Source organism: Ciconia boyciana, chromosome 2 (assembly GCF_034638445.1).
Source record: "Ciconia boyciana chromosome 2, ASM3463844v1, whole genome shotgun sequence".
NCBI classification, from domain to species: domain Eukaryota; kingdom Metazoa; phylum Chordata; class Aves; order Ciconiiformes; family Ciconiidae; genus Ciconia; species Ciconia boyciana.
This window is the reverse complement of record NC_132935.1, coordinates 97,945,960-97,959,315: the sequence shown is the minus strand read 5'-3', so window position 1 is coordinate 97,959,315 and position 13,356 is coordinate 97,945,960. Positions and strand designations below refer to the sequence as shown.

At 42.6% G+C, this 13,356-nt stretch overlaps 1 long non-coding RNA gene across 1 annotated transcript in view; it reads right to left on the bottom strand.

Moving 5' to 3' along the window:
• The window catches only part of LOC140647021 (uncharacterized), a 37,223-nt gene extending 26,199 nt beyond the window's left edge, over positions 1-11,024 (bottom strand). Inside the window, exons 1-2 of the long non-coding RNA XR_012040636.1 lie at positions 10,648-11,024; positions 8,658-8,722 (exon numbers count right to left, since the gene is read on the bottom strand). This is a non-coding gene — a long non-coding RNA (uncharacterized lncRNA). The remainder of the gene's footprint in view (positions 1-8,657; positions 8,723-10,647) is intronic.
• Between the last annotated feature and the right edge of the window lie 2,332 nt (positions 11,025-13,356).

Genomic DNA, 13,356 nt, shown 5'->3' with positions numbered 1-13,356 from the left:
TTTTTCCATTTTTAATTTTAGGCCAAACTCTGTTCAGCCACTTTCTAGATAATCCAGATAACCCTCTTCCTTTCTTTCATGCAATTTCCTTTCACTTATTTATATTGCTACCATCATGTCATCACCCCCCAGCCTAACTTTTTCCAAGAGCTCCTGGCCGATGCACTCTCTGTTCCAGCATACTCGTGTTCTTCTCGGCTGCTCTTCCAAAGCTTTCCAATTTGCTTTTCTACCATTATGACAGTTTCAGCTTTCATGCAGCATTTAGGATGCAAAGTTCTCTGCTCCCATTCAGCGTGTCAATACTAGAGACTAGTAAATTTACACAGTCTGTTAGAATTATGTTTGTCTTTTAGGCCTTTAAAGCAATTCTTTGCCCTCAGCATCTTGTCATCTTCATTGTAAGATCACAAAATGTACAGGCCAAGATTATACCCGATACCTGCACAAATCTACGAGCTTGAAGAAGGGACAGGGCCTTGCTGAGTGCAAGGGCTCATCTATACTGTGGCCACCATAGGGTTGAAGACCCTGACACAGCCTGAGCAATGAGAGAAATATCAGATCCTGGGAATAGTAACAGAATATAGGCACAAGATCCAACATTAAAAAAAAAAGTCATCAACAGAAGATTTTCAGGTAATGAAAGACAGGATAAAATGGGAATAGAGCAGAACATTTGGAGGAGGAAGGATTTTTTTCAGTGGCATAAGAGAAAAATTAGAAACCAATTTTTCACTGGTTTCAGTAGGATTTAGACAATTTCACAAGTAGCCAAAAAAGTTTACATGGGGACAGTTAAAAAGTCATTGCTGCAAGGAGCACCATCAACTTTCCAGTATATCCTACTGTAGCTTAACTCTGCTTTTCACTAGCTGGTTTACAACTGACCTACTACTAGTTCCTCATCAGCCAGTTTCACCCATTTGTACCTTAGCCTGTAGACATACTGGTTTTCCCTTTAAAAAAATATAATGCATAAGTGATTCTTGCCTAAAGGGCTTCTTTTTTAAATTGTTACTTCCATATTATTTTCTTTTTCTAATCTTCAAATAGATAAATCACACCTTAGCAAATAACTCCCTTCCTTGCCCCTGCTATTTGAATGTTGCCCATCAGCGACTAGAATTTGAGTCTTGTTTTTAACGCGCTGCTTGTTGTAGTTATTCAAACACTGAGCTTGCTGCCACCACCAAGGCCCATGATAAAGGTTTTAAAAGTCATAAATGCTAGTTAGACCATTACTTTTATTGAATATCACAGGAGGGCAAGGTATGCAAATGCCATTTTATTTTTGAAACCCTACTGTCTCTCCTGTCCTTGTATCAAGTCACTGGAACCTCATGGGCAGGTTGCAGATTTCTTCAAGGTTTCAACTTCCAATATGACAAATGGGGAAAAAAACCTTTTCTGTCAAAAAGAGGATGTTCTAGTGACGTAGCTGAAGTTAGCGCTGTGCTCCTGAAAATGCTAATTTATCCCAGGTACAAAATAAAGGGCAATGATGCAAATTTCCAGACATCAACATTTCTGATTCAGGACCATATGGGATCTCTGAGAGGATGCTTTAGATGAGCCTGACCATAATCTGGTGGTTTCACCTGCTCAGACCAAGGGCAGCCGTCTCATCCTCTGGCTATGTCATCCCACCTCATTTAACACTTTGCAGTTATGGAGCAGGCTGAAAACTACACTTCTTTTGGTAGTTTTAAGTTGGCTTCACAGCCACTAGAGCTAGCGCAAAGGATGGAGCACGAACACAAGCGCAGAGAGGTGCTGGAAGGGGAGAGCAAGCAGGAGCATGGTGGCCTCAGACTGGCCCACAGCAACAGTGAAACTGCACCACAGGTTACTGGCCTCAGGGCAGGACTATCCAGGGCCCATATTATCAATGTCACGTTAGGCTGCGTGAATTCTCTGATCTTCAAAGTACACCAAGCTTATTAATACTAAATAGCTCACCCGTGTAGTTCTCCAGCTGGCAATGACTACAGCTGTTGCAACTATAACACTCATATTGACCACTGCATTTGTTACACAGCAAAGGTCCCTGCTCCGGGGCGAGCTGTTCTCTCCACTGCTCCATGCCCCTAAAGCTAGTTTCCCTCTACGTCAGGACTACTCACAAATACTTCTTACTCCCTATGGTCTTGGCAACATTTTAACGCAGCTCAGGTCCTAGCATCTCTTCAATGAGCAATTCGTCATCAGTTAGCATTCTGCCCTAGCTCTTTGGGGTAAAAAAAAAAAAAAAAAAAAAGGAAGTTCTTATTGCCTACCAACAGCTTGTTCCCAGCTTTTGTTATTTTCTTCCTAGTACCATATGGAAGCACTAGGGAAGACCCTAGATGAACTTAGAGAATCAAAAAGCAAGATTACCCTAGCTGTCAAAATAGAATTGAAGGAGTCAGATGCAGACCTAATTTCTCGCTCTACCACATATGCAGTGTTTAATCAGGCAGCCACCTAATGCAATCTCTTTGTCTATCAGTTTATACAATGCTAAACTGAAGCTAGTAATTACATTATTAAAAACAGTGGCTATTGTGGCACCAAGTTAGAACAGCGAAATTAAAGAGACCAGGCTGCTCAGAGTGTAATTAATGAATGTTTGCAAAACTCTGTGCTTATTAGATAAATGGCAGGCTTTGGGACACTAATTACTACAGTCAAACCTCTTTTGGTGATGTTTTATATAGGGAATTAGTGTGATGGCCCTGGAGACAAGGGATCTGGTAAAATGTCACCCCTATGGTCCCTAAGAGTTCAGCAAAATCAAATAATTCCTCCAGAACTCTGTTTTAGTTCTTCTAGCAGCTGTGATGAGTAACGAAGAAAAGTCAGTAAAAAGGGAAGATTAGGACATGATTGCCAAACTGTTAGGAAGGAAAGGTCTTGTGTAGTTACAGTGAGAAGTGTCTTAGAAGGGTTTGCCAGCAAGAAAAACTGAAAATCTTCAGCCCAGGGATACAGACATCGGGATAAGAAATATTAGATTTTCCATAGAACTATTATTGCAGGAAAGTAGGTCAGAGAGTCAAGAAACCGATTAATGAATGGGGAATAGTATGCAAGGCAAAAAACAAATATCAGCATTTTCCCCCCTTGAAGCTGTTGATAACTTGAAGCTGTTTCAATAATGATATCCCAAACCGATGACAAGGTTTCCTCCCACCATCTGACACTATCCTGTTGCTTTGTGTTTTCAAGGGCTGTCAGTCACATGGAAAACAGGGAAGAAAGGTCAGCAAGAGAGGACAGGATATGAAGGAATGTCGCGCAACCAAGTCAAGGCTTTCGACTGTACAGAAACCCTACACAGGCCCTTGCGGCTTGATCCTGCAAGCCTTCCCCGACAGCAGCCGCTGATGTTTGTGCAAGCATCCGATGGAAGCCATCAGGCCCACGTCCATCACTGGTGCTCCTGGGGACAGGAGCGCAGCAGCGTCCATGCACTATTCCAGTGCAGTACCTTACCAACAGTTAACACCTTGGTCTACACTTCTGCAGCCTAGATACAGCAAGGAAGCTATTTTTACAGTGTGATCCTCTCCCCACCTCCCTTTTTTTTTTTCTTAAAGTTTTTGTAAGCTGACATCTAGCCACTTGTCCCAGAGAGTGATGAGAGTGAACATCCGTGTGTTTACACCATGCCTGATGGCTGTTCCAGTCTGTAGCAGAAGTGGGAAAGAGCAACCTCCAGGGAAGCCTGAAGGAAGTTTACATGCATCTGGCCCCAGGGAAAGAAATATTCTCTGTGGTACTGAGCTCTCATGCACAGCAGGCAGGTAGGTCTCTGTATGCCATAGAGAGATTCACGTGCATCTTGGAGCAACAGGAAAGGATCAAATTCACAACCCTTAAATATCAGCATTGTGCATGCTCTTTGAATCAGCCCAGGTTCAAGACCATGTCCACAGTTCTCCTCTGTGCTTATTGTCCAGAGCACAGTGCTCCAAAGAAATCAAGGAGAGTAAGAAATGGGAAACAGTACCTGTGTGAAACCATGGCAGAACACTACTATCCCTGGGGGGGGGGGAAAAATTAAAAAAAAAATCTACTGAGAGCACTAGCCCAACAGCCCTGTCTTGCTGAAAATGACTGTTTTCCCTAAATAATGAGCTTCCTTTGGGTCCAATCTTGACATCTGTGCAGATTACAGAAAGACAGTCCCTGAAACCACATGTTGAGACACAGTTAATCACATCACTTGCGTGCCACTTTTCCTCCGTTCAGAGTAAAGATACAAAAGCAGTACTCTTGAGCCAGAGTGCTCCTTGGCCAGCATATTTTCTCTGGGCTGTGCATCCAAGGATTCTGAACGTTTTGTCCCTTAGGTAGCAGTCTGCTATTTAACACACTGTTCGAGAGTGCTTGTGCCAGGAGGAGAGCAAAGCATCAAGGAGTAATGAAAGCCCTCAGACAAGTCTATGTAATTTACGTTAATTTTACTGTTGTCAGCATCTAGATAAAAGCATGGAAGTGACCAGCTGACAAAGGTGGGTTTCTAAAATTCAGGGAAAGCCACAATCAAAAGGCCACATTCTGCAGCAGCTCCAGCTCCTTTGAAGACAGAAGATTAAGACTGAGCCTCTTAAAGTTCATAGCTACTAAACTGTTAAGGGTCAGCGAGGAGAGTAGCCGTGTAAGTAATGTGGACTATTTAACAGACTAAAGCTGTCCAGCTGCCTTTTTTTTTTTTTTTTTTTTTTTGGCTAAAGAAGTCAGAACAAAAGGGCAACCTCAGAAAGGGAAGAGACCACACACACCTGGTGGATCAGAGTAACTGCCAGGAAGAAGCAAATTCCTTCTTAACAACTACTAGAAGTATTGCTTAGATTTTCAGAAGTGTAAAAACTTTTAAAGACTTAATGCAACCCACAAATTTGCCTGTCCTGTACTTCCTACAAACACTCGGAACTGGTCTAGTAGTCAGCACATTTAATCTTCTATTTTGGCTCATATTCATACATACGACCCAGATACATTGCTTATATGGCTTTGGACAAAATAATGGACTATTTGGGGCAATAACTTTTTTTTTAAAAAATGTCTTGCATAGCACTCAGTTGTAACAGGGTCCAACCCTTAACAATAGCAGTAATAAGTCACATAAAACATGAGATCATTAGTATATTTTCAACCTGTTGTAACTAGAGAGCAGCTCTTGATGTTAACTTTGATCAAACCAAAATTATTACAAAGTTCTGGCATATTTAAATTTAAGAATTTCCTTCCTTCTGCTACAACAATATTTCATTACTGTAAAAACTACTTTGTCTAGACAACGAGTAGGAAAATTTCTTCTGCTTGGAAACTGAATATCATACTTTGACTTCAGGATGTGATCTGACTGCATTGATACCACTTTCTGTTGGCTAAGATTTCACAAAATGAACCACGGTCCTGTCCAGTAGGTTAGATCAGCCTTTTAAAGCTGGCAATACTTTCATTTACTAACAATAGGCAAATAGTGATCAGAACTGGATACATATTTTTTGTTGCACTGAAACAACACTCAAGTTTTGTGCCTCTAATAGCATTTTACCCCAGCCCTTGATTCCTTTTCACAGGGACCATGCAAGCATTGAGGAATTACACTGTAAGGTACCACTTGTCCCACACAACCACAGAGTATCATAGGAGTGCAAAAAAAGTCCCTTTGGGTGTTAATAACAGTCTCAAGGATGACAAAAAAGAGCAAAACTACAGCCCTAGGGAAAAGTCCAAGGTGAACTTCTAGGTCCAGAATACAGTATTCCCCTTTACCAAATTCAAGAATCATTAGACCCTTAGCTCACCAAAACTTTCAAGATCACCCCCGCTCTGACCCCTTCCAACAATTTCTTAAATAAGAATTGCTTACCCTGAAATTGTGTAGTAAATTAACTACCTTCATTACTGAAGTACAACAATGACATCTCACTTCTTCATGCTTTTGTATACCCATGAAATTCAATGGCATTTACACATGCAAAAGTAATTTAGAAGAAAATGTAACCAAAAGGACACCTATTTGAGTGCAGCAGCACTCTTCCTCATTGCTCCTAAACAGAAAGTCTTTGATACGAGGCCATACCTCATATAACAGTGCTTCTGCATGTCAGCAGATTGACGCCTTTCTACCTGCCTTATCCCTGAAAAACAATAAATCAAATTTCACAGAATCACAGAATCATATAGGTTGGAAAGGACCTTTAAGATCATCAAGTCCAACCGTAAACCTAACACTACCAGGTCCACCACTACACCATGTCCCTAAGCACCTCATCCAAACATGTTTTAAATACTTCCAGGGATGGTGACTCAACCACTTCCCTGGGCAGCCTGTTCCAATGCTTGACAACCCTTTCAGTGAAGTAAAATTTCCTAATATCCAGTCTAAACCTCCCGTAGTGCAACTTGAGGCCATTTCCTCTCGTCCTATCACTTGTTACTTGGGAGAAGAGACTGACCCTCACCCCTCTACGACCTCCTTTCAGGTAGTTGTAGAGAGCGAGAAGGTCTCCCCTCAGCCTCCTTTTCTCCAGGCTAAACAACCCCAGTTCCCTCAGCCGCTCCTCACAAGACTTGTGCTCCAGACCCTTCACCAGCTTCCTTGCCCTTCTCTGGACACGCTCCAGCACCTCAATGTCTCTCTTGTAGTGAGGGGCCCAAAACTGAACACAGTATTCGACTGCGGCCTCACCAGTGCTGAGTACAGGGGGACGATCACTTCCCTACTCCTGCTGGCCACACTATTTCTGATACAAGCCAGGATGCCATTGGCTTTCTTGGCCACCTGGGCACACTGCTGGTGAGCACATCTGCCAGTTCCTTCAGTACTCTCGGGTGGATCCCATCAGGCCCCATAGACTTGTGAGTGTTTAAGTGGTGCAGCAGGTCACTAACCATTTCCCCCTGGATTATGGGGGCTCCATTCTGGTCCCCGTCCCTGTCTTCCAACTGGGGGGACTGGGTACCCAGAGAACAATTGGTCTTACTATTAAAGACTGAGGCAAAGAAGGCATTAAGTACCTCAGCCTTTTCCTCATCCTTGGTCACTGTGTTCCCTCCCTCGTCTACTAGGGGCTGGAGATTCTCCTTAGCTCTCCTTTTGCTGCTAATGTATTTGAAGAAGTAATTTTTGTTGTCTTTTACAGCAGTAGCCAGATTTAGCTCTAGCTCAGCTAGAGCCCTTCTAATTTTCTCCCTGCACAACCTTACTACACCTTTGTAGTCCTCCTGAGTTGCCTGCCCCTTCTTCCAGAGGTCATAGACTCTCCTCTTTTTCCTGAGTTCGAGCCAAAGCTCTCTATTCAGCCAGGCCGGTCTTCTTTCCCACCGGCTCGTCTTTTGGCACCTGGGGACAGCCTGCTCTTGTGCCTTTAGGACTTCCTCCTTGAAGAATGTCCAGCCTTCCTGGACTCCTTTGCCCTTTAGGGCTGCCTCCCAGGGGACTCTCTCAACCAGCCTCCTAAATCGGCCAAAATTTCGAATTGTTTCATACTCACATAACCCCAAAAGAAGCTGTTCTGGCTGCAAGCTGACAGAGAAACAGTGCTGTGTGGCTCTTGTTGCCAACTAAATAGTAAGTGTAAGCAAAGGAACAAGAGGAAGGGGAGCAAACCATGCTCACCTGGCAGTAAATGGCACTGGCTTCTCCCAGTGAATCCAGTACTGAAGCGTTACCAGGTGTGTGAAGTGGAACAGAGCTTTTTAAAGCAGCCTAAAAGATTTAGATAAAACATCAATGAAAGATGTGTCTGTTCACCCTCCACAGCTTTGAAAATCGCTACTTATTTGTCTCTACTTAAGAGACATACTGGATCAGACCAGCAGTCCATCTAGCCCAATACTGCATCTCAGACAGTGGCCACACTATTCAAAACCAGCAAATGGGCCTGGCTGCTTTCTGTGGTCTCTTCTGCTCATTCTCCTCGAAGATCCACAATGGATGTATTAGGGATGATAGGGGACAGTTTCCTTTGGCCTTTACTTGTGGACCCGCTCTCACTGAGTTTGTCCAACCTCTCTGAACCTGCAGACATGGTCTGCCTGAAACTTTCTGTGGCAACAAATCCCAGAACTTCATTGCCAGCCACATAAGAAAAGTATACTCTTTTATCTGTGTTAAACTGATTCCTTGTTAGTTTCAGCAAGCGTCCCCCAGTTCCAGCGTTAAGGAATTTGGTAAACAACCCTTCTACCTTTTCCTAATCCATCACCTTTTGATTCTGTAAGTTTTTACCACCTCCTCCCTCACACCCACACCTTTCTTCTCTCCAAATTGAAGTGATACAATCTTTTTAGTCTCTCTTCATAAGATATCATCCAGTCAGCAGGCTCTGCTTTCCTTGCCCTTCTCTGAATCTTGTCTAGCTTCGCTATACCCTCCTTGAGATGCAGAACTGCACAACATACTCCAGGTATTGTCACTACAGCAGTTTTCTGTAGCAGGCAAATGGTGCTCTCTCTCGTTATCCATACCCCTCCTTGTGATGGCCAGTGCTTTGCTGGCTCTTCTGGCTGCCACCCCACACCGAGCCGATGATCTCCGAGAACTGTCACTGATGATGCCGAGGTCTCTTTCCTGCGCTGGAGCTACCCAAGTTCAGCATCATAAAGGCATGGTTTAGATTGTTTCTCCAAAGATGCATTACCTTTCATTTACCTACCTGGACCTCATCTGCCATCCTTTTGTACAATCACGTGGTCCTTCTGAACCTGGCACAGCATTTGCCTATGGAGAAAAGCTTAGTATTATCTGCAAACTTGCCCATTTTATCGTTCGCTCCCTTCTCTCCTGTTCATTGTCAATAAAGATGCAGCACCCATCCCCAGGCACTCTCCACTGCTGACTATAATCCTCTGGCCAGTTAGTTTATTCAATAACCTTTAGTGTGGCACCTTGTAAAAGGTTTTTGAAAATTCAGGTGTTTTGAAAATTATGCTGATAAGATTCCTTTCACCCTCGTGCTACCGACACCCTCCTAGAGACGCAGACACAGGCACTGCCTTCCCCAAGGGCTCCTCTTTCCCAAGAGGTGTGCGGGGCCATCTCTCGCCTTCCCAGGGATGGAAGTCAGAAGTCTTCCTTCTGACTTCCATCAGAAGGGATGGAAGTCAACCTGTCTGGCTTCCCAGTTCTGGTCTGCAATTCCCAGTTCTGAAGGCAAATTAAATTAAAGGAAACATTTTAAGTCAAGAGGATTTCCTTCTCCACTTAAGAATTAGTCAGGCCTGTCCTCCCTCCACTTCATATGATGCTGCTAGTAAGGCCTACCTCAATATATATAAAGACCACATACAGTATTTTGTCTGTTTATTCAGTAGGTTTTGGGTTGTCATAGACTGTAAAAAAAAAGTGCAATGACATCATTTTGGAGAGTTGAAAGAACAATTTGGACAATCCCAGGGGTCCTTGGTTTTGCACTCCAAATTCTTCAGTTGTAAGGCCATTTTCTAATTCAGAATGACTTCCTAAGAGGCCATTCTTTCACTCCTTTCTGCAAGAGGGCACAAGCATCCTGCATGTTTAACTGCAAGCATACAATGTTATCTGCTCCTTCTCTCTTATGTAAGTTTGCAGGAATGCTGAAAGACTTTCCGGGCCCTGAGAGGTTAGGGGTTGGAATCAGGTCCATTGTATATCACTGCATTGGCTTTTTGGGACATGAAGTTATTGCAATTAAGATACTGGCCGGATGTGTGGGCTAAAGAACCCGACTGATATCACAGGCATTTATTGATAATGCAACATCTGAGGAAGAAATCTGGGGAATTCTTGTTCTTCATGCTTTCCTCTGCAAGCAAGCAAACCATATGGATTTATCAGAAACACACAATGCTTTATCTAGCTCAAGAGAAAAAGAATAGTGTTTATTTTACTGCAGAGGAATGTTCTCTTTCAGTTTTGAGAGCCAGTTGCCTGAGCTGGCACTGTGTACCATTTGGCCTCCAATAGACATATTGCTCTGGTTTAGTTCAGCGCTATCTTTAACCTGATTATTATTTACTATTTGTGTTGTGATAATGTCTCCAAGCTGCAGTCAAGGAGAAGGGCTTCACTGTGTTAGGTGCTGTACAAACACACAACAGAAAGATAACTCTTGCCTTGAACTGTCCAACTAAGCAGCTCCTAAACGGAGTGCTGGCACACGAGGCGGAAAACATCAGCTGGAGGCTGGGCTGAGGGCTCAGGGTTTGCACAGGTGGGGAAGGGAAGCAATCTCAAGCAAGTGGCTTTCCCCCATCTCATTTAACTTGTGCACCACTGTACCACAAGCCCAGCTGAAAGGCAGCGAAGGGTGGTGGGAAGAGCTTCCTGTCTCCTAGTTCTTTCCTCTTATGGCACCTGGTATTTAAGCAGACCATCTGCATCTGCTTTCTCCACATGCCAGTGGGCACACAGGAAGAAAATGCTGAAAAAAACCTGAAAAATCAAAGTAGTCACCCACCTGACAGTCACTCTGCAAAGTGTTAAGACAACCTTTCTATGAAGAGAAAAATCCTTTCCCAGAAATCTTACCAGAGTCCTGAGAACATTTTTTTTGGCAACAGACTTAGAGTAGCATTCTGCTCTGACAATATTTTGGGTCCTTTCTTACTGCTCAAGGACAGCATCCAAAAGGCCATTAGCAAGGGTAGTATTTGGTTTAGTCTCACCATTTACCACATCCAGGCCTGAGGTCTCAGCGGTCTTGCAGGATGGAGCTTTTTGCCAGAAGAGGTTTGGTTGGGTCAGTGTCCACCTCTCTGGGTCTGTCAACAGGGATCCAAATGTTTTCTCCAAGCTGTTGATTGCAAGACCACCCTTGAGAAATGGACTTTGAGTGAGGCTAGAGTGCTGGTAAAAGTGTTCTCTTCTGTGCCTCGGAATGAGTCATGGCTCCATAAACCCATTTTCACTTTTCAGTGCACGAACTTAAATTCCAGGAGTCTGAAATAAGCGAACACCCATGCTCGACATGGGTTTCAGGCAACCCAGGGGAGGGCGAGGGAGAAGGAAGACCAGCGTACTAACTCTGTTCCAGCATTGGACTAATTTTCCTGGTTTTATGTTAAATATATGTCTGTCTCTGTTTCAGCAATATTTCAACTCTGTCTAGGTTTTGATATTCCCCAGGTGGAGATTTACTGAGTCATTTCCATCTGCACTGCAAGGACGAGTATTAGATGGTGCTGCTGAGGAAAATGGAGCAAAATAACAAATGAGGGGGAGCTCAGTTCTGCAGCTTCTTCACGTGGAGTTCGGATTCTTTCACTAAACTGCAGCAGCATCTTGCTTTTCTTGAACTATTTCCCTGCCTTATGCTAAAATCTACTACTGCAAATATCCATGCAAATAACCCTGTGGAAAAAAAAGAGGCTAATGTGAGCTGGTACCTTTGGTAACAAACTAATAAAAGGTCTGTAATGGGGCACAAAGTCCATCTTTACACAGTCTGTGGGCACAGTACACAACTACTACATGCAAAATTCAAGAAAGAAGCTATAAAGAAAAGCATTGTTTACAAAAATATGTCAAAATGACACCATTGCTGGAAGAGGTGGTAGCAAACCAGCAATTAATGTTTGCCTTCTTTCACTTACATTACTGTCATTTAAAAACAAAATACATACAGTAGACAGGCAAATCTATAGTCTGTTCATCTAGGTCCTAATAAAATGTATTCAAGACTGTGTTTGTGTTTTCCTGAAGCCACACTGGTCTCACAGCTCCTGCATGCTGGCAGTCCCCTGCTGGCTTTGTCTCTGTGGATTGCAAGCTCTCTTGGGAGAACTGGGTGTAGGATGGAGAGGTCTTTTTTTGTACTCCTGAAGTGGATAGCATGTTTTTAGCAGTACTCTAATTGTAATATATATAATAATTAAAATAATTGTCTCCTAACAGGACTTTCATAAGTAGCTTATGGCACACTGCCCTTATTGTAGAAAAGTACATCCTTGCAGATAAGAAATGTCAATTAAAATGTGAGCTTTGCAGAGCACAGATAACATACAGTTTCATATACAAATTAAAAAAAATTAGGACTTTTCTGTGTTTTGTTGGTCTTCTGTTCCTTTTTTTTTTTTTTAAACACAGCCATAAGTAGTAAAGGAAAAGTAATGTGCAGGAACTGAATCAGCATACTGTATAAACACAGCAAATAGCACAATAATGACTATGTTATCTTATCATAGTGGTGCATAGTTTTGTATGCAAATGTTACTTAAATCTAATCAACTATCTACAATAAAGAACATTTATGGTAGGAAATGTAAGAATCATTTTACATTCTTTCATTATAATAATTTGCTTTCAAAATAGCATCATAAATTTACACAAATCTGTGTCTAAGTTAACACACTTTCACTAGCATTTAGCTTGCTGCTTGTATATTGGATATCACACAAGACTTGTTAAAATACAACAGCAACATGGGCTGAACGGAGATGGAGGCACAGTTACACACTCCCTTCGTGCCGATGTCACCAGCCGTTAGCAGAAGGCAAGGGGGAGCTCATGCAACTGCCCTGGTGCCATATTTCATGGTCACATAATTTTACAATAATTTGATTTCTGCACCAGCCAAGACAACACCTTCCTAAGATTGCCACTGTCTTGGGCACTCTGAGAAATTAAACTCTACGTCTCTGAAGACACAGGAGAATAGAACTGGAAATGATTTTGTCATGTCGTTGTCTCCTGCGACACAAGCGGGTCAAGCATGGCCTAAACCAGACATACTTGACCCTTACCTTCATGGAAGGTCAATGAGAATTTTCACACAGATGCTGCAAACAGGATCTTGAGGAAAGCCTATTTATAGCTATCCAAAGCAGACTTGTGACCTGCTCTTTGAGGGCTTTTCATTTCAGAATTTTATGTGGGGGGTGGTTAGAGTAGAAAGCCCAGTAAAAACCCTCAGAAAAGAACAAAACTAAGTGAGGAAGTAATTGATCTCAGCAAAGTTACAGATGCAAAAAGCATTATAAGACTTTTTCACAGCCTTTACACTCTAAAAGAAGTAGTATTTGCTTTTAATGTAATTTTAAAATAACAAACCACAATTGAACAGCTTGTGTGGTAGCAGCATAATACTGGGGCTGAAAATGGGCCCTATGTTTCTAATGGCCATATACAATTAGAATGCTTAAAGCAAGGAAAATTTTGCTCTTCCCATCACAATTCCATTCAAAAAAATTACTTCTCTACAATCCTTCATTTAGCAGAACTTCTGCCTGAGATGGGCTGCTTTTTCCCCTTCTGAATTCCTGGCACAATATAAATCAAACAAATTCAAGATAGCAAAGCCGGGAAAATCATTATTATAATCGCAAAACCAGCAAAAAGGTCAACAAGGAGGAGAACAACAATAGGATTCTGGTAAC